Consider the following 22,511-nt stretch of genomic DNA (forward strand, 5'->3'; position numbering starts at 1 on the left):
GTGTTCCCCCCCCCCCCCCCCCCCCGCCCCTTAAAAACAGTCTGCTTCCCGTAGCAAAACAATAACAAGTGTTCGATTTAATCTCATGCTGCTGTGGATTAGGCATGTCTACACTGCAAAGATTAAACAATTTATACTTAACCAAGCAAGCTTTAAATGATCTCCTTTGGAGGCCATTAGCAAGCAGGTGGGGACACACTGCAGGCTGCAGATGGCTCTCAGCTTCTGGGGAGATGTGTGGGGTTTTTGCCCATCCTGAGCCTTGTGCTGCTCTGTGAGGTGCAGCATAGACAAAACAAGCACTGCTCTTTTATCCTCTTGCACTGTGAGCAGAATCTAGCCCAAAGGAGTGATGCTGCTTGTACAACAGTGATAAAGCATCTGGCCCACCACAGATGGGTTGGGTTATCACTGCAGCAACCGTGGGGTGAAGGGAGTTTGGGGGGGCTAAAGAGGTGCTTCTGAGATAGTCAAGGGCACGTTTCTTATGCAAAGACAATTAGAGAGGAAATCTGAGGCATGCAACGAGGCGGGGGGATGCTTGGGAAGAGCACTGAGATGAATTGAGGATGGAGACTGGTGAGCTGGGGAAGCTGTGACTCAAACTTTCCTTGATGCTGTACGTGGGGGGTCACTGTCAATATTTGAAAAGGGACACAACAGTCCTGTGGCTTTCCGAAGGGGAACCAGATCCTCTTAATGCTTCCTTGCACTGGAAAACACGTGGGAGATCAGGCACTGCTACCAACTGAGTTTTTCAGAGTTGTGCTTGCTTGTGGAATTTAATAGCAAGACTCCTCCTAGTTAAGATAAAAGTGAGTGTCTGAGAGAATCACTTTAATCCTCACATCCCTTAGTTCTCAGATTGTCTGTGCTTCCTTTGTAGCAATTGACACTCATTATGTCACAAGTGCAAATTGCCACAGCATGTTTTCTTAAGTTTGGTGTAATGAGGAAAGAATTCAGATAGCATCGATACCTCATCATTTTGCACTGATTGTTAGTGGGAACCAACAAAATCAGATACAGCCTTTCTGTATTAAGCGTACAAACAATCCCCAAGATCAAAACCGCTAACTTCAGTTGTGTCAGATTTTCATGATTAAGTCCATGTTTTTAGGACAAAAGGCGAATGCAGTCGCGCGTCTTGGACAGCCCTCTGTTCTAAAGGGGCATTGCCACAGTGCGAGGTCTTTGACTGGTCCTGAACAGAGTGGGGCATACTGGTTTGGAAAGGGGTGTGGTGGGCACTGCCTTGGTGAGCCCCTTACATTAAGGCACTGTTTCTCCGCATTTGAGTTGTTGGACTGTTTCCCCACCCTGTTTTGTAGGGAGCTGTGTACTAGGACTTTATTGAGACCTGATCTTGTCTGCAGGGAGCCAGTACTTTCCCTGGAAGATATTTACCCACAATGGCTGGGGAGCACATTCTCCAAACACAGATAGGGAAAGGCATGTGGAGGGCAGCTCTGGCTGCAAGCAACGGGTCTGAGCTCTGCAGGGAATCTGCAACTTTGTGGGAATCACTTCTGCGGTGGTCTCCTGTTAACAGATCTCCTCTTGTTAATCTGCTAGCCATATGCTAAAACTGTATTTGCTCTATGATGAAAAGTGTAAGGGAAACCTCTTACAGTCTTACAAGATATTGCTTAGTTTGAAAGAACTAAAATAGAAACAAAGCACTCATTTGAATAGTAGTTCTGTGTAATACTAACAGGAGTCACGAGATGGGGCTATTTTAGCTAAACCTCCCCAATTCTGTGTCACTGGCTGTAGGGGCAGTTAGATGGGGAATCCCCGTGCATGTAAAGATGCACTAGGCTCGAAGGTAAGCCCAGCACCAGCGGGGCACGTGTACCAGTGTCCCGGCCATCCTTTGTTCATTTATGCAGATACAGCTCTGACAGAGGCTTTCCCCGATGCAAAAGCCCAAAACAGTGTGTGTAAGCTCGAGATAGGGGTTCTCCTTCTCTCTCACTGTCCCTTTGCACAGTGTGCCTTGGGACACTGATTTTAGCGGTAGCCCTGTGTGTAGGGCAGATGAGTGTTCCTAGTGGAAGTCTTCCAGTTCATTTGGCAGAGATTCCTCTCCGCACTGCCAGGAAAGGGGTTAAAAGCACACTCAGTTTGGTGTTCAACATCTTTAAACAGTCATCTCTTCTCTTTAAAATGTATAAAAAGTAGCTTTAAATAAATCTTCATTCTTCTACACTGCTTGTTGCTAGATGCAAACAGCAGAACTTTCTCCCCAGGTAATATGTGCCTCTAAAAAAAGGCTGAAATACGAGATTTGTGACCTGAAACACCTAATTCAGGCTCTGTGGGACTCTGCCATCCAATAAGCTCTTTGCTCCAGAGCTAAAATATTTTTTTAAAATTGCATTAAAATAGCAGATGTTAAAAATATGCAGCTTGGGAGAGAGAAAGCTCCCCTCCCCAAAGGCACAGAGTAATAGATAACATTAATATATGATATCTGAGTCTGTGCCTTCGTGCAGTTGAACATTTCATGGTATCTGGACTAAGTGATGATAAAGAAACCAAACTGAATGTGGCTTGGGAGATTTTGTCTGCATCTGTAATTGATCTCCAGCTTTCTTTTTCACTTTGAGGGAAGAAGAGCAGTGAGTGCTGTAACAAAAGCACCAGGCACTACAGGTTGGATTTAGCCCTAGTGTCAGCTAGCATGGATCTTCTGAGGTCAGAGGGGTTGCATGGTTGCATGCCTGCTGAGAATGTGTCCCAGGTTCCTGTTATATGTAGATTAACAGCCAATTACGCTAATTGCATTCGCAGTTGAAGTATAGAATTGGCCAATGCTGTTTGTAACTGTTTGAATATCAGCTCATTGAAACAAAAGAAATGTGTGATATCTGTGAAGCACGTGCAGAGATTTAGAGGATACTTGTAAATTGATAATACTTGATGCATCATGTTCTTTGCCTTGCAGAATTATTTGCACAAGGAATGAGCTAACACAGAGTTTACTGCAGGCTTGATGGTCAGGAATAGTAGATGTCAAAATATTAATTAGCAGAGCTGCTGTGCTTTTTCTATACATGTATGTAAATAATTCCTCTAAACTATGGTGCTTCACAAACAAGTTGAGGTGACCTTGTAACTTTGGGTTGTCATCCATATGAGTTGGGCAGCCACAATTTTTCCTCTGTGTATAAAAAGCAGAAGAGGAGGACAAGGCTATCTCTAAAACTTTTGCAACGTAAAATACTATATAGAAGCGAGGTTTGGGTGAGAGGAAATGCTGGATTAAAAACAGGAGTCGTCTGTGGAAACTGGATAACTTGATGTCTTGGCTTATAGCTTGGGACACAGGAATTCCAGGCTCCTGTCATGGGCATGAGTCATACTTAGGTATGTGTGGTTACAGCAGAAAAAAGATGCAGACGGCTGCAGAAAATAATGTTTATACAATGCTCACTTAGAAATGCATTCTTTCCAATTGTTAAATTGCTTGAAGCATGTCGGGCTGAGAAACCTGAACATTCTTCAGGGTTTCTCCACAAATATGTATCGATGGCTCCAGATAAACCCAAGGTCTGTGGGTTTTTTGCAGTTAGCTACTCTGACAGGAAGCTTGATTGCTGCGTTTCTGAGGAAAAGACCGCAGGGAAGAACAGATTCCTTCTGCTATGCCAGTCCAGTCCCACTGAAGCCAGTACAGTCATGCCAGTGTAAATGAAGGAAGAATTCAACCTGTGGTTCTTTATAGTGCATCTCAGGACACAGTATGTGGCAAAATATGGATGTGCTGTATGTATGCCAGTTGTATACCAGTATCCAGTGTACTTCTCTGGTTTTGTGTTGTAGCACCTAGTAGCTTCTTGAAATACATTACTTAGCATGTTTGGAATAGTGGTTTGTGTTACCTCAGTAACTCAGAAGTACAATATTTTCATTGTACTAATCTAATTTTCCTCTTAAAATATTAATAAATGGAATTTTGTGCTTGTACAACATTTACAACTGTCAGGTGTAAAATGGCTATCATATATTTATGGAAGAAGCCCATTTTAATCCTCCTTCACCACGTACAAGCACATTTATCCACAGCTCCTATGGTAACTTGTAAATGAAAGGGAAACTGACACGTTTCTGCTGGAAATCTGGGCTGCTCTTGTTGGGTGCATGCTAAGGATCAGATGTATAACATCTGTTTTTTTTTTTAAAGGTGGCTTCTCAGTGAAGTAGTGCATAGTTCATCTTTTAGTGTCAACTTTGTAATGACAGGGTTAATGTCCTACATTGCAGGGAGAAATTTCACCTCTGAGCTGAGGGAAGGGTGAGGTAGGAATAAAGGCAGTGTTGGTGACTCGAAGGAGAACTTGCTGACCGCACATGACAAGCAGCTGCCTGCTGTGGTTCACAGCATATAGACACTATCATCTGAGTTTAGGTTTTATAGCCATAAAACTCTACAGTGCTTTCACTAGCTTTGTTAAGAAGATGAAGTTTTAAAAGGCCATATTATAAGACCAAATGCTTGATGTTTTGGGTGTGACATGTCCTTAGAGGGGAACCGATGCCTTCAGGTGCAGCTGCAACAAAAGGATGTTTCCCACTGGGGTGCATTTTACACTGAACAAAGGCCCAGCCCATGCAGGGGAGGGTGAGCGCCTTGGGATGGAAATGCTGTAGTAATGTGGTAATGTATAATATGGAAATCAACCAAGTGCAGATTATTCCTAGAAGCTATATTCAGGTTGAGTTAGTGAGTGGTTCATTTTCAAATTTGATCTATTTCCTCTCTATAAATAGTGTACCATTTGTATTTTTGGCTGTAGTCACTGAAGTGCCCAGTCTTGAACAGTCAGATCCTGAACAGCACAAACCCCATGTCTCCCACAGGCGCTCATCCTTTGGAAACTGCTTGGGTAGATGTTTTGGTACAATGCATGTGAAAAGCATAATGATGAGGTGCTTTGTAGATTGCCCCTTTGTAGTAGGGCACAGTCATGATGGACTGGCACTGGTAAAATCAGAGGAGAGCTAATTCTGCAGCTTAACCCAGCCTGTCTTTTAGTAAGCAATGAAAAACAATAGTGGCCTCAAATTCACTTTCTGGGATACTGAAATACCTAGATCTGCTCTGATCTCTGAATCATGTAAATCTGAGAAAGCTAAATACTGTGTTGTGTTATCCTTTAAGATGAAGGTGAAGACAGTTCATGTTTATAGTGCTCATAAAATGGTTGGCAAATGATGTTCACTAAAACATGAGCTATCTTACTGGTTGCTGCTTTTTAATATAGTAACCATGGGAATTATTCATGGACACCTAGCTTAACTTGGCACAAAATACTGCATCTCATTGTGGAGAAAAATTCTGCTACTTGGTCATGTACAGTAATAAAGATTTAAAATCACATTACCTTATAGTGTTATATATAGTCTGTAGGCTGAGAAGTTATTTCAGTCCTTTAGGATTCTGGTTGTACAGAAAGCTATAGTTATGCAGTGAATTAAATGCAAAAAAAGATCTTGTGAATGTGACAGTAAAATGACAGTTCTTGAGCACTCGGGTCAAGAAACAAAAAGATTCAGGCTTTCATAGTGGCAGTTCTTGTCATTCTTGACATGGCAGTTTATATATCAAGGCTGCCCCTGAGACGAGTCTGCTGTGCTGTAATTAGGACTGTAACAGAAGGTGTGCTCAATAAAGAACATAATTTAGGTAGCTTATACAAAAGGTGGGAGGAAGGAAGCAAAATAACCTTGTTTTGCAAATAAACTCTCTGAAATTGAGCAAGGACATCAAAGCATAACAACAAGGGTCTGAGTTGTTAGATGTTCCTTTCTTACTGAGGTAGAAATACTGGAGCCAGATTTCAAGTGCTCATCTCCTAGGGACATTTTAAAATGAACCTCTTGAGGGAAGTTCTCTCTGGGGCTTTAGCTAGAAATAAGAATAAATATAGTGAATGATATGGAGCCGACTTTTTTTTTTTTTTTAATTTCAGTAGCAACTTATCTTCTGTTCTGTAAGCTCTTCCCTGATACACTGTGAGGAGTGATTCAGATGCTGGACCACCACTTCTTTATCAATTGCAATAAATCTCATCTGTCGTTTCCAAAATATACCTTCAAGGGCAATAAAACAATCCTGATGATAAAGAAAGCCACATCACCCCAATGTGACCAGGACAGGTTAAAAGCCAGGAATTAATTGTTTCAAAATCACTGACAATTTGTCCAGTTTACACTGGACAGAAGCTAAAGTCCTTTTATGAAGCTTCCTGCTGAGCATGTTTTTGAGGGGGGAAAAAGCTATATAGCACGTGTTCCTCCACCTTTTTAGGAAACTTGGAAATTGGCAAAGGAGGTTTGAACATACATGTTAGGCTTGGTACCTCTGATACTTAGTATCTCTGAATGTTTCATCTTTTTCTAATGCCAGAGCGTTTCTTAATGATGGTCAGTGAGGCTAAAGTGCCTAGATCTTCACAGCTTTTGACTGTCTTAGCCTCCGTGTGTGTGATATGCAACACAGCACTACGTGAGCACCGAGGATACTCCCAACTCCTGTTTGTAAAGCCACATGTGAAGAATTAGTAACAAGAGTTAACTATGGGAAAAAAATCTAATCAAATAAGGAAGTTCCAATCTGGTATCTGTTACCTATAAATGTTTAATTCTTCTGTTTTATCATATGCTCACTGTCAGCCAATGGAATGAGAAAGGGGAATATATCAGACATTAGCTATGCAAGGTTTCCAGAAATAAGATGATGGCTAAAGTAAATATTTTTGCACTCCGGTCTTATCACAGTATCTTCTAATTAGTACTGTGTGCAGGCTAAATTTTCTGAAGTTTTTGTTGCCAATTATTTATGCAGTACGTAAGGCAAAATGGTCTTAGGAAACTATCATCTTCTCTGTCCTCTCTGTAGGCTTGCATTCTTGCCTCTTTGCTTTTTTCTTCTTACTCCCTGAAACTGGAGGCATTTTTTGAGGCATCCAGCACAAATTTTAAAAAGTGAAGCCAGACTCCCCTAAGGAAAATTCCCACCCAGCGTTAGTCCAGCTGCACTTGCTTTAGAAACCTGTCAGGACACTGTTTTTCTCAGGAAGGCAGGACAACATTGCCAAGGATATTTTCAATCCTTAAAAAAAGATTTACTGTGGCTCCAGTAAGCAAACACATGGCTACAGCATGGTTACATTTGCCTTAAGGCAAATCAAAGTAGAAGGGACTTTGCAAGCGTAAAAGCAAGAAATATAAAACCTGTTTCTGAAAATGAGTGCTAAAATGAGGGGGAGTAACTTATAAATTACGAGACATAGAATAGCTTACAAATTCCAGAGGATCTGGAATGAAGTGAAAGCTAAATACATATATATGCAGTAGCTATTGTGTTTTACACCAGGTGAGGAACTTGTCTTTATATCAAATTATCATAGAATCATAGAATCGTTGAGGTTGGAAAAGACCTCTAAGATCATCGAGTCCAACCGTCAACCCAACACCACCATGCCCACTAAACCATGTCCCTAAGTGCCTCATCTACTTGCCTTTTAAATACCTCCAGGGATGGGGACTCACCCACTTCCCTGGGCAGCCTGTTCCAATGTTTAACTACTCTTTCAGTAAAGACATTTTTCCTCATGTCCAATCTAAACCTCCCCTGGTGCAACTTGAGGCCATTTCCTCTTGTCCTATCGCTAGTTACTTGGGAGAAGAGACTGACACCCACCTCGCTACAACCTCCTCTCAGGTAGTTGTAGAGAGCGATGAGGTCTCCCCTCAGCCTCCTTTTCTGCAGACTAAACAACCCCAGTTCCCTCAGCCGCTCCTCATAAGACTTGTTCTCCAGACCCCTCACCAGCCTCGTTGCCCTTCTCTGGACACGCTCCAGCACCTCGATGTCCTTCTTGTAGTGAGGGGCCCAAAACTGAACACAGTATTCGAGGTGCGGCCTCACCAGTGCCGAGTACAGGGGCACGATCACTTCCCTACTCCTGCTGGCCACACTATTGCTGATACAGGCCAGGATGCCATTGGCCTTCTTGGCCGCCTGGGCACACTGCCGGCTCATGTTCAGCTGGCTGTCAACCAGCACCCCCAGGTCCTTTTCCAACAGGCAGCTTTCCAGCCCCTCTTCCCCAAGCCTGTAGCGCTGCATGGGGTTGTTGTGGCCGAAGTGCAGGACCCAGCACTTGGCCTTGTTGAATCTCATACAGTTGGCCTCGGCCCATCGATCCAGCCTGTCCAGGTCCCTCTGCAGAGCCTTCCTACCCTTGAGCAGATCAACACTCCCGCCCAACTTGGTGTCGTCTGCAAACTTACTGAGGGTGCACTCAATCCCCTCATCCAGATCATCGATAAAGATATTGAACAAGACCGGCCCCAGTACTGAGCCCTGGGGAACACCACTTGTGACTGGCCGCCAGCTGGATTGAACTCCATTCACCACAACTCTCTGGGCCCGGCCATCCAGCCAGTTTTTGACCCAGCGCAGAGTCCACCTGTCTAAGCCGTGAGCCGCCAGCTTCTCGAGGAGAATGCTGTGGGAGACGGTGTCAAAGGCCTTGCTGAAGTCCAGGTAGACCACATCCACAGCCTTTCCCTCATCCACTAGGCGGGTCACCTGGTCATAGAAGGAGATCGGGTTGGTCAAGCAGGACCTGCCTTTCATGAATCCGTGCTGGCTAGGCTGGATCCCCTGGTTGCCCCGCACATGCCTTGTGAGCGCCCTCAAGATGAACCGCTCCATAATCTTCCCCGGCACCGAGGTCAGGCTGACAGGCCTGTAGTTCCCCGGATCCTCCTTCCGGCCCTTCTTGTAGATGGGCGTCACATTGGCAAGCCTAAAAAACTAGAGAGAACAAACAAACAAGCATTGTGTACTTCATATAACAGCAACCAAATGGCATTAACCTTTAGGATGTTAATTGTTTCCTTTGATCTATGGGAGTTTTTAACCATCAGGACCGTGTTCCATGACAGAGCTATTACCTTTTGCAGGTAGATACATTGGCATCCCCACAGGAACAACAAAATATCGTTTTAGAAACACTTCATTTTTTGTTGTTTTATCAGTGTTGTCGGGGAACCAAAATGGCTTACAGCATAGCCAACCTTCAAAATGACCATTAATATTCCAGTTCAGAGAACACCTTCCTCTCTTCCCAGTTCCCTGCCTGCATGCAGGTATCTGTTCTGCTCTGGCACCTGTACTGCTGGCTCCTGAGAACCTGCTGCTGCTAGGTGGTTAACAAATGCACTTGCCTGAATAATATACGCGGTGAAGTAGACTTTGATTGTTTTTATATGTCCACTCAGCTTCAATCTTCAAATGTTAGACATAGAAGCTTACATAGTGCCTATAGCAGTCTGGACCTCGGTGGTTGTGGTCTCCTGGAGAGCTGCTGGAGCCCATAGCTTGAAAGCAAGATTGTGCTGTAGCTCCTGGACTCCCTTTGGCTGTAAATTCTCAAAAGCCAGGGGAGTTACCTCTTTGGAGACATCTGTAACTATGCACTAGGGCATAAATACACTGAAGAAAGTGGATTTACATAGAGTAAGTGAATAGACTTGTCCTTTCTGTGGCTTGATGAATTCAACATCAGTTTCTGCAATACACTGGAGTCTTTAACAAACAGCAGCAATCTGGAATAGATGTGAAGTTTTATTGTTAGATGATGCTACTAAGTTGTTAGCAGATAAACACCTAGCTGCTCCAGAAGCCGAGTGCTTTACAAATAAAAATAGATTTATCAAGAAAAGCTGAAGACACTGCTTCCCGCTTTTGACTTGCTCTCCTTAGCCCTTTACTATTGTTTGTGTGTCATGTTTTTGTCTTTATTCTGATGGAGGTGCTTTCCTAATTTGATGCCCTTTATGCCACGCACCTACTGGCAGTTATCCAACCCTTGCATTACCATCTAGTCCTCTAGCACTGAGGATGCTGTTGATACTCATATGTTAGAGGTCTGATATACCATCAGGAGAATCCAAGGATCTTCAGATTCAGATGGCAGAGGAAAATCTCTTCTGTCCTGAAATGATAAATGGGTGTTTCTGTAGTTTCTTAGCTTAAAGATCTGACTTGCAGACTTAGCTCTCTCACAGCATAGCAGCATCCTAAATCAGGATCCCACTGGGTCAAGTGGTCTCTGTACGCCAGATCCACTTCAGCTTTGCTGATTTCATTGATACAGCAATAAGCTCTTAATATTTGAGAGAAGTTTTCAAAATGCAGCTCAAACGTGTTCCTCTGAGGGTTTTTTTTTAGTGTGGCTTTTAATGGCCAGTCTTCTGAGATGAAAATACTGGAGGGGTTTCCCTTTTGTTTTGGGGAGGAAAAAGTATGTTTTCAAAAGTTAGTGAGCAATTTGCTCTCAATACACCTTTCAAAACAATGTTATCTATCAAGTGTTTTAAGTATTTATCTGATGATGACAATATCTACTTGAATGTGTGGGAAGCATCTTAGACCTGTTACAAGACTAGGCTTAGGTATTCATTTTAAAGTAAATTATCACCATTAAAACACTTAAAAGGGTGGTGGGGATGAAACCCTGTTCTTCATAAACTTTGTGTAAGTTCAGTTACATTTCAGAATGAATTGAAAATTACTGTGAGGTGTTTTTTGAAGGAAGCCTGAAGGGTTTTGAGGGTTCCACAGAGAACACCACTCACTTTCAGTTTGATACCTTTGCTTTAAAACAACCTGCCTGATACCAGGAAACTGGACTTGTAGGAACACTTTAACAACTGGGCCTGAGCCATTCTTGAAGTGGGAGTAGAAACAAGATGGCTTGTGCATATGCCAAGAAGTGAGACCATAGCAAAACCAAACCCTTAGAGGCCTACCAGCTCTAGCAAGGGGTTTGTTGGAGGTCCCAAGTTCTTATCTCGGCAGTCATGTTGTAGTTCTTTGTGTCATGTCCAGTGCCCTGCTGCCAAATCTCTCCTTTGGCCTCACGGTGATCTGGGAGTCATGACTTTGGCCAAGCCCCTTGGAATGACAAGCCCTGATGTTACTCTAGGCTTGCACTAGGCAATCCCAAAGTTGATCTTCCACACGCTTAGGAAAATGCTTTCCCAGAAGTTGCTCTGCTGCCAAGTTCACCAGATTTGTGACTAGAAATGTGCTTTGTTTTTCAAGAGATGAGGAAATTCTAATTTAATTGGATGATTCCTAGACCTGAAAAACTGGGTATAGACCTATATGGCTCTGGATTTTTCTTCAGAATTAGTGTATAAGTGTTTGGAGCAAGCCTTTTGATATAAATATCAGTCTCTTCCCTTGTCACAATTTCTGTAGAGTGGGTAAGTTTTATCAGCATGAGGGAGAGTCTGAGATAATACTCTGCTGCAAGCTGAGCTGCTGTTTAATGTGTATGTTCTGTTTTCTGGTTATTGCTAGGCTTTCTCTGTGTGCTCCAAAAAGCAACAAATTCCGCTGACAAAACACAATTGTTCCCTATCTAACATCACAGGAGAAGCTGGCAAATAAACCTTGTACTAGCCCATTCAATGCAACCAGTTGGGCAGTCCTGTTTATTGAGCAAAACTTATAAGCAAAATTGAGTTCCCCATAATTTTTTTATTCTGTTTAATTTCTAATTTTAACAGATGCGTTTCCTTTAAATATGAAAGTTAGCAGATGATAAAATCCTAGTTAAACTGAGGAGGTTTTTTATTTTTAGTGTTCAGTTCCTCTAGATCAGTGGAAACAGCACAAACGAGAATGATGTATATCACCCTCCAACATATTAATCATCCTTATTCCTCCTCAATGGGAGTTGCTTCCTGTCATTTAGTTCAGTCATATATGAGCTTCTCACGGTATTCCTTTTTAATAACGAGTAGCCAAATTGTTGCAGGCAATAGGCGTGTGCAGATACACTCACTGTGAATCTTCTCTGCCATCACTTTTTGACCTTTTTTATTTTTTCATTAATCAGCTAAATCAAATTATCATTGGCTGTTCATATGGTTTTGCTTACACATTAGGTCAAACCCTAAAACTTGCTCTGTAAAATCCATGGCTCCTACACTGTTTTTTGTTGGGCTTTACCTGATCCTTCCTGGGCTGGTCCAGGCTTCATGATAGTGAGGTCTCATACTCTGAAAGGCATCCCCAGTTACCTGTCTTGCATCTGATTTCCTACATTGTTGTTGTTCCATCTTGTTTGAATACTAAAGGTTAATTTAAACTGCTAAATTAGGGATTTCTTTCCAGTAACTTTATTGCTAATTTACATCATTTGATGTTAGACATAAATGTGTCAGTGTGGTAGCTCCACACAGGTTGTAGCTGGTCCTGCTTCATCTCAGAGTTGGAAGGGTCAGCTTTGGTGTCAATTCCTGACCTGATTATTTAGACTGCAAACATAATGCCTGTAAGCATCAGCTGTAAAGGTGTTGGTGGCATAGACACCTTCTCATTAAGAGCTGGACTGAGATCACTGCCTTATTTCCCAAAGGTGGCCAGAGTCATCACAAGACAAGTTCAAATTTAATTTGGAAAGAGAATTAGAGCCCTATTGGGTGTTCTGTGAACTTTCCATTGCATCCCAGTTAATGACTGTTGTTACAATGAGACCTGAATCAGGGGGAACAACTGTCAGTGCCCCCTTTCTCAGTTAATAGTAACTAAATATTTTTCTTTCAATTTGTTGTGGGTAGTGCCTCAGCTTCAGTATAGGCCCAGAGAGTTCAGTACCTGATTGCCCACCTATGGAGTTGCATATTTTGCTTCCTATCTAAGCTTCTGATGAAGTGCCTGTAATGAGCACAAAGCTAGGTTTCTGTTGGTTTATTGTAGTGATTTTCTATATAGCTTATAACTGTTGCTTCATCTGCAAAGATATTTATTTTGGTTTTTTCCTTTTTTAAGATATCTTTCCTTTTTTTAGTAATGAAGCATATGCAAAGTAGAGAAGCCAAAAAAACCCCAAACCAACAACACAAATGCTCAGAAGCCCTAAGCATGATTGTTTAGTTTTCTAGTTATCTGTAACCTGTCCTTGATGGGTCTCTGTCTTATTTGGTCATTGACACCGAGATCTGAAAATTCAATTTTAAGGTAGAGCTGGATTCTGATTTCTCATCTGCTGCCTTAGGATGAATCTTGATTCTTAACAGAGGAACTACGTGTCTGCAGATGGTAATCCAATGTGAGATCAGAGTCAAGTCTGTCATCTTGCCAATACCTCAACCTAAAAACTGAGTGTAGAATGAAAACTTGAGGCTGTTTTTAGCGCAGATGAGCAGCACAGAAGCCTGAGTCACCTCTGCCATGTCAGGATGTTATAGGGAAATTTCATCAAAACAGGTTTTGGGGGAAAATCGTTATCGTAGCAAATGGATAGGAACCAGTGATAAATTTGATATCAATTGTACAAAGAGGATTGAGCAGGCAGGTTGCATATAGGTGCTTTAGCAGTCCATGGTATTAATGTGTGAAGAAGCCACATGTAACAATGTTAGTTTCGCCAATTTTATTTCTTGCCTTTTTCTGTGATGAAATGGTTACCTGCTCCACTGTCCTTGTGCTGAGGATATTTCTAACCATTTGTTCATTATGTGCTTATTCAGTCTGCACTAATGGTTTGGTTTCTCTTCAAATAATCACTTTCCTTATCCATCAACAAGTTGTTTTCCCTATATTTATATTTTGAGTGTTATTTTGCTCTGATTTGCATCAATTGTGAGAGACATTTTGAACTGTGAATTGCTGTGAACTCACTATGCAACAACCATTACCACAATGAGGCATTGTCCCCATCCAGAATCTAACCCACGTCCGATTAGTCAGCTGCTGACTTTGAGCCAATGCACGTAAGGGGGAAGGTAAGGAAACAGATTCATAAATTTATTGGAGCAGCTAAGTGTGGGTAAGTTCCTATGAGGGATTTGCACAATTTAACAAAGGAGGCTGTTTTTCAGTGAGGCAAATCTTAGCTCATTCAGGTGGCTTTTGTAAAATCCATTCAGCATTTACCTGTATATTTAGGTCCCTGAAATACCCTTGCAAATCAAGGCTTGATCCCTCGAGTTCCTAGAGATGTAAGTTTGACTTCCAGATCAAGAGGAATGCCTCTGTTCAGTCTTTGCGTATAACCTATATATATACATGCATATGTGTATATATGTAGATTCCAGACCTCAGTTATTACTACCCATACACTGAGTCCATTGCTGTAAGCTATTTACCCTTCATGTGTACATACATGCAGATTCCAGATCTCAGTTTTTATAGATAAAAAAACCCTGTGTGTGTGTATATATATACGCACACAGAAAGCCTTCCCTTCGGATTACATCTGTGGCAAGCTGAATTTGACCGTGGCAGGAAGGAGATTCTGGAAGTTTTATTGATAACATATAAACATTGTGTCCTTGATGTATGTGAAATATAGATTTTGAGAAATTGTGGCATTTGAACCTAGCTTGAACTGAATTATATGTTTTTGTTCTTTGTCAAATGTGTAGTTTCATTTTTGACTCGGGAGAAACAGATAGTTTTTCTATCTGTGGCCAATGTAACCTTAGTCTTGTCTGAGATACAAAGAAATTGCCAATTTTTTCCATCTTGTGGCTCCATTGATTGTACTGGAATTGCACCCAAGATTAATGTCTAAAGTTTTGGGAGTGTTTTGTTTTCTTAAATTGGACCGCTGAACTTCTGGAAAATTTAAACCACTTCCAGCGTGGGAGCCAGCAAAACTATTAACCCATATGGTAACATTCAGATTGAGATCACTGACATGATCTCATCCTGCATATAACTTTTGATGTTTTCATGTCAGCAAGAAAGCCAAAGAGTAGAAGAATAGATTCAGCATCAGAAAAGAGTTATTTTTCCTCTTGCTGAGGGTTTTTGTGGTGTGAAGAACCCTTCAGCTCCTTCCTTTCCCAGTAAAGGGCATGCGTCACAAAAGCCAAATGTGAATAAAGAAAAGCCTATTGAGAATCCATCAGCTCATCCTGATATCAGTTGGCACAACTTGTGCCTGATAATCTGACTAAGACTCATCAGCCATGACATCTAGCTCCAAGAGTGTGTTTATTCTGTCTGATTAGTCACAAGAAAGGGAATCTGTGAGTACAGGACAAAGAGCAAATTGGAGTGTGTGGTTTTTCTGTTCATCCTCAGTCTTACAGATCTGATCATGGCTCCTTTTAAAAGACCTATTTGAAGGCCTCAGCTTGGTAGCATGCTTTGCACTCAGAGATGAGCCTTATTTCTTGGAAGTCATAAATTAGCCAGGATTGGCAGACAAGCAGGACAAAATCCTTCTTGCTAACTGAATGGCATTTTACTGCCTCCCATATCTTCCTCCCCTGACCTGAGACTTCTGTTGATGATTCTTAGCCTCTTCTCTCATTCTTCAGCTACTTTTCTCAGCTGTTCTTGGGGTCATGTTAGTCCCAAGTGTTTTTCCCTGTTAGTTGTCCCATGGATTTATGTCATGATTCCTGTGTGCACAGAGCATCTGCAGATACCTTACTGAGTGTCTGGTTTCTGTATTAGCTGTTTGTTTCTGTGGTTGCAGTCTGAGCAGTCATCTGTGTTGCTTGTTTGTTTTTAATTCTAGTTTTTGTTTTGTGAACTTCAGAAATGTAAGGATTAGGTGGTATTTATGTCTGACTCTCCAGACTGGCTTGTTACAGGGAGGCACAGGATGCTTTCCTGTGGGCTTTTCTTGTCATTGATGAAGCTCTCACTTGAGGTTGTGTACATATCACAGAACTGTATGCTCTCTAGGTGTTAAGGGCCTGTTTAATGTCCTTAAGGCACTCGGTCTTCTCACTCCTTCTGTGTGGGTGGTGTCCATCACCTGTGGAAGAGATGGAATGAGATGCCCTGTCCTCATAAGTGTTCCTGCCAGAGCTGTGCTGGTTTTCAGCTGGGTCATGTCCATGTTGTAGAGAGGACTGGTGCTTGGACATCTTCATCTGGCACTCAGTACAGCTCCACTGTGCTCACGCTAAGGAGCTAACCCTTGCTTTTACTATCTGCCAAACTGCTAGAGTGTAGCTGGTAGCTGTTACAGATGAATCCCCCTCTCACTTTTTTCTTTGGTTGTTAAATTTTATTTACATTAGTCCTACAGGAACAGTGATGAGACCGAGGTCATGGCATACCAGCATCTGTTACCTTTGTATCTCGTCCACTGAAGATCGGATTCATTTGTTGTCTCCCCTGCCCCCCCCCAAATTGTAGAATTTAAAGCCGGTTTGTGCTGTCAGCAGATAATTAATTGTATCTTTCACTGAGACTAGCAGCAACCCCATCTGGGTTGCACCAAATTGTATTTAAAGCCGGTTTGTGCTGTCAGCAGATAATTAATTGTATCTTTCACTGAGACTAGCAGCAACCCCATCTGGGTTGCAGGCCACGTAGCCCTGTAGCTGAAGTATTGGGAAACTTTGCAGACAACTTTACAAAGCTGCTTTCTAGCTATTTGGTAAAGAAATGGATAGTATTAGGGCTGCCAGGAAGATGTTCCATTGCAAGGCATTTAAACTTCAACAGGTAGCAAAATAAATGTTTTGAGCGATCAGTAACAGTCCTTGCCCATTCATACTGCTGCTACAGGTGGTACTTGGGGTGGGTGAAGTTTGTAGATGTATGCCCAAATTAGTCCAGCTGCTTCCATCAAAGTCAGAGGGTGTTTCACCAGAGGTTAGTGAGCAGCTTTAAAGTTCAGGCCCTTCACACCAAGTACCTGAAGTCAGCACAGAAGTGGCTCTGAATCCATATTTCACCCTGGCATGCTTGCAAAAAATAGGAGTCTGAAACTCATAGTTACTCAGCCATGCCTTTGCTGCCTTTTGAGATGGGAAGTCCTCAGTGTCACTGAGTACAACCCTCCTGCTGTTGTGGCTACATCATAAGTATGTGCTCCCAAACTAGTTCTAAAACCAGCTTGTTCAGACCAGCTGTGATGTAGAGAGCTCAGAGGAGGCTAACCATGCAGGCTTTTAGCAGATTCTTGGATGACCTGCACCCAAGGGTTTGGGCCAAGCACTTCTGCTGTATTTCTGCTGCCTGCCACATCCAGTCTAGTCAAGTTACAGAAGGCTCAACCTGCTTTTGTAGTTTTGTGAGTTCTTGCTCAGCAGCAGGCATAAGGGACTTAGACACTAAATCCCGGAGCCGTGCCATTTCCCTGTGTTATCACTGGTGTGCTGTAACCAAGTGAGCCCTTAGATATGCATCAGACATCGTAACAGTCAGAGGTTCTCAGAATATGAGTGCAGCAGGGTATTACAATGTGAACTGATAGCTCAAATGATCTGGATTGTGCATATCTGTAGATAATACATATGTGGTATAATTACATGCTGCCTTTGTCCTTTCTCTACCATAATGAGAAGTCATGTGAAGGAACCACTAAAATGAAAATCCAGTGATGCCAAGTGCTGAGTCATTAAAGAGCTACAGCTTTCAGCACAACTTCTCACTGTTGTATGTGGCATTTCACCAAAACGCCTTAAATGTGGGATCAGTTGACAGAGCTGACTCATGAGACTAGGTGTTTAAAACTCTGAATTGAAAAAAACTAAATACTGAAGATTTTGCACCTTTTCTTATAGAGGTTCTTAGGTGATGAAGAAGGATGTGTTTGTGTGATGGTGACTTTCAATTTGTTTAAACTGCTCCTTACAGCAGGTTTTTGGGTACAGGCTAATCTGTACTGATGATGCATGTGGAGTTCTTTCCACTTTCAGTTAGAAACTGCCTCGGTTCTGGCAGGGAAGAGTCAAGCTCAGGACCCTGATATATATATGGATCTGGCCTCTTGCAGATCCTTGGAACCTGATTTTGGCTTAAGTCTGCTCTCATTAAAAAAAAATCAATGGGAATTATACCACTTCAGTTACTAGAAGCAGAATAATGCAGATGCTGACTCTGTTTGCTCAGAGTTCAATTGTATGCCTGAGGACAAGAGTTGCTGAGGTTACAGGTCAGGGTAGGTCATCTGCATTTTGAGTTCTAAAGTAGAAGGGAACCTGGCATATAAAATGCAAAAGAACTTGAAACACCTTCACTCATGACAGTTTTGTATGTTAAGAGCTCAACTTCTGTGTTTCTATTAGAGCTTATTGTCCATGAAATGAAATTTCTTCTGGGGCCAATGAGTCTTGCAAAACAGCTTGTATTTGGACTCAGCTGCATACTGGGCAGTTCTGTGGTCACCTTCCCTGGTTTTCCAATCATCTCTAGTTAAGTGAAAGTCAGAATCCCTTTGGTAACTCACCACCTGCTGAACTTGCAGATTAATAAACCAGATATTAAGGAGATGTTTTTCTTGGACACAAGTTCCCTGTCAAGAACCTAAACTTAAAAAAAAAAGACAAAACAAATTTTAAACAATCCTTGCTTCATTTGAAATATTAAAATTCCTTTATCCGCTTATTCTGCACTCTGTTTTTATCTGAAAGCAGGCTGTGCAAGGTATGATCTGGAACTGCTCTTGAGAGAGGAAGCATACCTAGGTTTTTGGGGCAGGGAGAGAGTTGAGCCCATTTAAACAATTCTGTCACTTTTGCATCTAAATCTAAGATAATTCCATTTTAAGTATAGGCTATGCTGACATAAAAACAAAGTTGGCTAGCATCTATCTCTAATCTGGGCCTTAAATATTTCCCCTTTTTAGGTTACTTCCACTTTACCAGTTCAGCAGACTCTTAACCAAAAGCAATGAGATTTTAGGCAGCTGCAGCACATCTTGCTTAGGTGGTGTTGAGTGACACTGGTGGGGACTGGAATATCGACAGATCAAAATTAAGCAATAGCAGCTAGGAAAAATGTTGGGGTGGGGAGGGAGGTGAAAATCTTAGTCTACACCTTATGCTGCTTCTCTGCAAGTGAATAGTTAAGGCCTGCAGAATGAGACCAAGCCTCAAGACGCATTGCATTCCTTAGGCATTTGTGCAGGGAAGATGTTCTCCAAAGCAGCCTATTGCCAGTGTTTTAACATGCATGCTGTGTGTGTCCACGTTGATTTCTGTCACGCTTGCATGCGAATCATTTAGTCCATAAGAGCACATAGCAAAGTGACCATCCAAAGTCTGCAGATCAGAGCACCGTTCTCTGGCAACCTGCTGATGAAACATGTTTCACATTAAATGCAGATAGCTTCAGGTGATGTTAGATGTGGGTGTGAAGTTTGCTGGGAGCAGCCAGTGTTACATGAAGGTAATTCCCAGTTCTGCTAGGTTATTCTGAAGCCCAGCAAACTTTCTTATACTAATAAAAACAGTGGTCCTGTGTGGTATGGGCATAATGGCTTTGAACAACTTCTTTTGAACAAATTGCTCCACCTGTTAAACCCCACTTCATAAGTCTTTCCCACATTGAAGTTAGTCCAAAAAAGGCTATCAATCTTGATCTCTCCATAGTCACAGGATACAGGGATGGCAAGCTCCTTGTGATCTCTATTGCTCTGTTTGTGTCTGTTCCCAAGAGCTGCACACCCACAGGGAGGTGAAAACCACCAGCACTGCTGCTCTGGGCATCACAAGGGCCTGTTTGGAAACATCTGTAAGTGGAATTAGGACTTATGGAAAGACCACTCTCTTGATCAAGGGGGCAAGAAATAAGTACTATATTATATGGAGGTCACATGGAGAAGCAATTCAAGTTTGTCTCAGTTCTTTCAGACAACCTCATAGAAATCCAGTGACCCCTTTCTTGATAAAGGGACCTTTTTCTTCCCTTTTAATCTGTTTTGCTGTATTCTAATATAAAGCATTAATTTGAAAAGAAATAGCTCGATGTTTCTGGAAACTCTTTAGACAACCTTTGAGAGGGAATAGATGTCTCAAGAAATATGATATTTCACCTTTTCATTTGCATTGGAGTACCAGGGCTAAGCATCTTTCTCATACTAGATACTATATTGTAAATCAGACCCTTAACACAGAGAATGTGTGGTCTAAACAAAATAGGTGAAGAGGGGCTTGTAAAAGGAGATATTTTTATTCCTATTTATAAATGACCACAGAGGCCCAGAGAGATCTTCAGGTCAGCCTGACAGTCTGTAGCAGGACTCAAAAGCACGATGAACTTCAACCTGTCCCTACTCCTAAAGGTTTCAAGTACTTTACACTTAATATTAGATATACATAGGAGACGTGTAGATCTGAGAGACTGTTGTTGCAGATGCTGTTACTGTGAAACACGCTGTGAGATCTGTATAGTGCATTTCTCCAGGTACAGGTCAATCCTGATGAAGTGGGAGCAGTTCAACCCTAGAAGAAAGTTTGTAGTCAGGCTGCTGATACAATATTTTTTGCTTACGATAGGAAAGGAGGATACAGTTCCCTAGGGCACAGTGTCCAACACACTTCATTATGAGAACCAATTATAGATGATAAAACAATTTTTTTGTTTAAATTAATCATTAGGACCAATAGCCCCATTAGAGTGACTAAACAATTATCTTTGCATTTTGGGAGAAGGGAGGGTTGTTTTTAGCCTTTCTTGTACAGCTACAGACATTTTAGAGGCTGCTTGTGTGGAGTATGTCACTGCTGTTTGTCTTGTGGATGTTACTGATGATCTCAGATGAGTTTAGAGCCCCTTTTTGTTAGGCATCGTACTCCTAGGGCTAGGAATAGAGCTTGTGCTGCAAAGCCTGGTGAGAAAAGAGCAGGGTGATAAGAACCCTGTGTCAATCTCATTTCACAGACAAGAAGCCCCAAAAGACTGAAGGTAGTGATGACTTATGATGACACAGGCAGAAAAAGAGCTGGTTTTCTATAACAACTAAAATTCCCATTAAGATCTGTATGGATTTGATTTAAAAGATTTAAACTTAAAAGATTTATTTTAATTTGTTATATCATAGCTGAAGATACTCTTCCCTTATCTGCTGCTTTATTACCTCTATCAAATAGGCCCACAAGTCTGTTGCTGTGCCACAAACTGAATGCAGATGTCATGTATTCCAGGCTTGGGCATTAGTTTTGATACTTCAGTTTAGTGTCTAGGCAGATGAGACTGTAATATTCTTCAGTTGAAATAGTTGGCAGTGACTGCTAATGGTGATAACTCCTACTGATAAATTAGAGAACTTTCTACCAAATAACAATTAAAAAAAAAGGGCATTTTATCCAGATTATTGTAAGGCTCTTATTTAGGCCACATTATAAAAGTTATATCTCATCCATTTAGGATCTTCCTAGGATAAATTTGTGGATCAGTCTTATCTCTTCTGAGCCACAGTTGGACTATGTTGGTACTGCCTCTCCAGAGGCTCCTCACTTAGACAAACGTATTTCTTTATTTTGGTCTTAAGCTACTGATTCTTTCCTGTTGAAATGAATTGCAGCTGATCTGCCTCCTTTCTGAAACTATTACCTGCCTTCCCTTGTGCCATCGTTCTAGTGGAGGAAATATTTAAACTGATGAGACTTGATTGTTTTAGTACGCATCTGCAGCATTTTTATGCTTACCACTTTTTACTATGGCCCAACATGAGGAAAAGCTTGGAGTCTTAAATTCTTACTTGATGGGACAAGCTGTATTCCTTCCTTTTGGCTTCAGGCCCTTACCTGCACTGTGGTTTTTGAGCACATCAACTAAGCAGCCTTTTTAAGGACCTTTCAGTTACCACAGATTTAAGCCATCTCTCTTTGATAGCCCTATTCTTTCATCCTATAGCTTGTCGTATGTTCATCCTAATTTTTATGGTGGAAGGCAGTAACACAAGTGTGCTGAGAGCTATACCTGTTCTTCTGATAACTGTCCTTTGCTCTGCCTTCTCCTATGTCCCTTGACAAACCAAGTGCTTAAAATATCAGTCTCCAAAGGTAAATAAAGACCAAGATATCTTGCTAATTCTTCACTATCTGTGTGTATGGGGGAGGGGAGATTTCTCCAAGGGTTTTTACTTTGCTTCCTATGTGATTTCCCCCCCCCCCCCCACAGTCGTCCCTATCGTGCTCCCCCCCCCCCCCCCCCATGGCGTCTTAGATCAGCTGATCATGAGTGACTTTCAGCTCATAAAAACACAGCCTGGTGAGCAGAATGTACCCTGTTTGACTTTCAGCTCATATTTTTGCCCTCCCCACTGTGACACACACATCTTCTCCTTTGCCAAGCAAAGAACAGTTTGCACTTAAGATGAAAATAAGTGAAATGGCAATGGCAGAATGCCAAAACTTGCTGTTTCTGCTTTTTGTGCAATAACAGTGCACAGTTGTGTTCTGGAGCCTGATGGGAACAATAGCACAGCTCTGTGCAGGAGAAATTCATGTTTTTAAGTGATCAAAGAGGGGAAAGAAACTGATTATGTAAACCTGGAATAAAAATAAAGGGAATGCTTTTTGATATAAGGTCAAAGTCATTAAATGCTCAGTTAGAATAGCCTTTGTCATTCACTTAAGTAATACAGATTCATCTTCAGTGTCCTCTCTGCCTGCTGCTTTAAGGTGACTTATGAGCCATGAGGCATCTCTATTTAAAACATTTTTGCAAAAGTGATTGTCACCAAGTCTTTCACCCACAGGCACTTCCAGCTGCA

The sequence above is a fragment of the Aptenodytes forsteri genome, unplaced genomic scaffold (assembly GCF_000699145.1).
Source record: "Aptenodytes forsteri isolate BGI_AS27 unplaced genomic scaffold, ASM69914v1 Scaffold278, whole genome shotgun sequence".
Classification (NCBI taxonomy): domain Eukaryota; kingdom Metazoa; phylum Chordata; class Aves; order Sphenisciformes; family Spheniscidae; genus Aptenodytes; species Aptenodytes forsteri.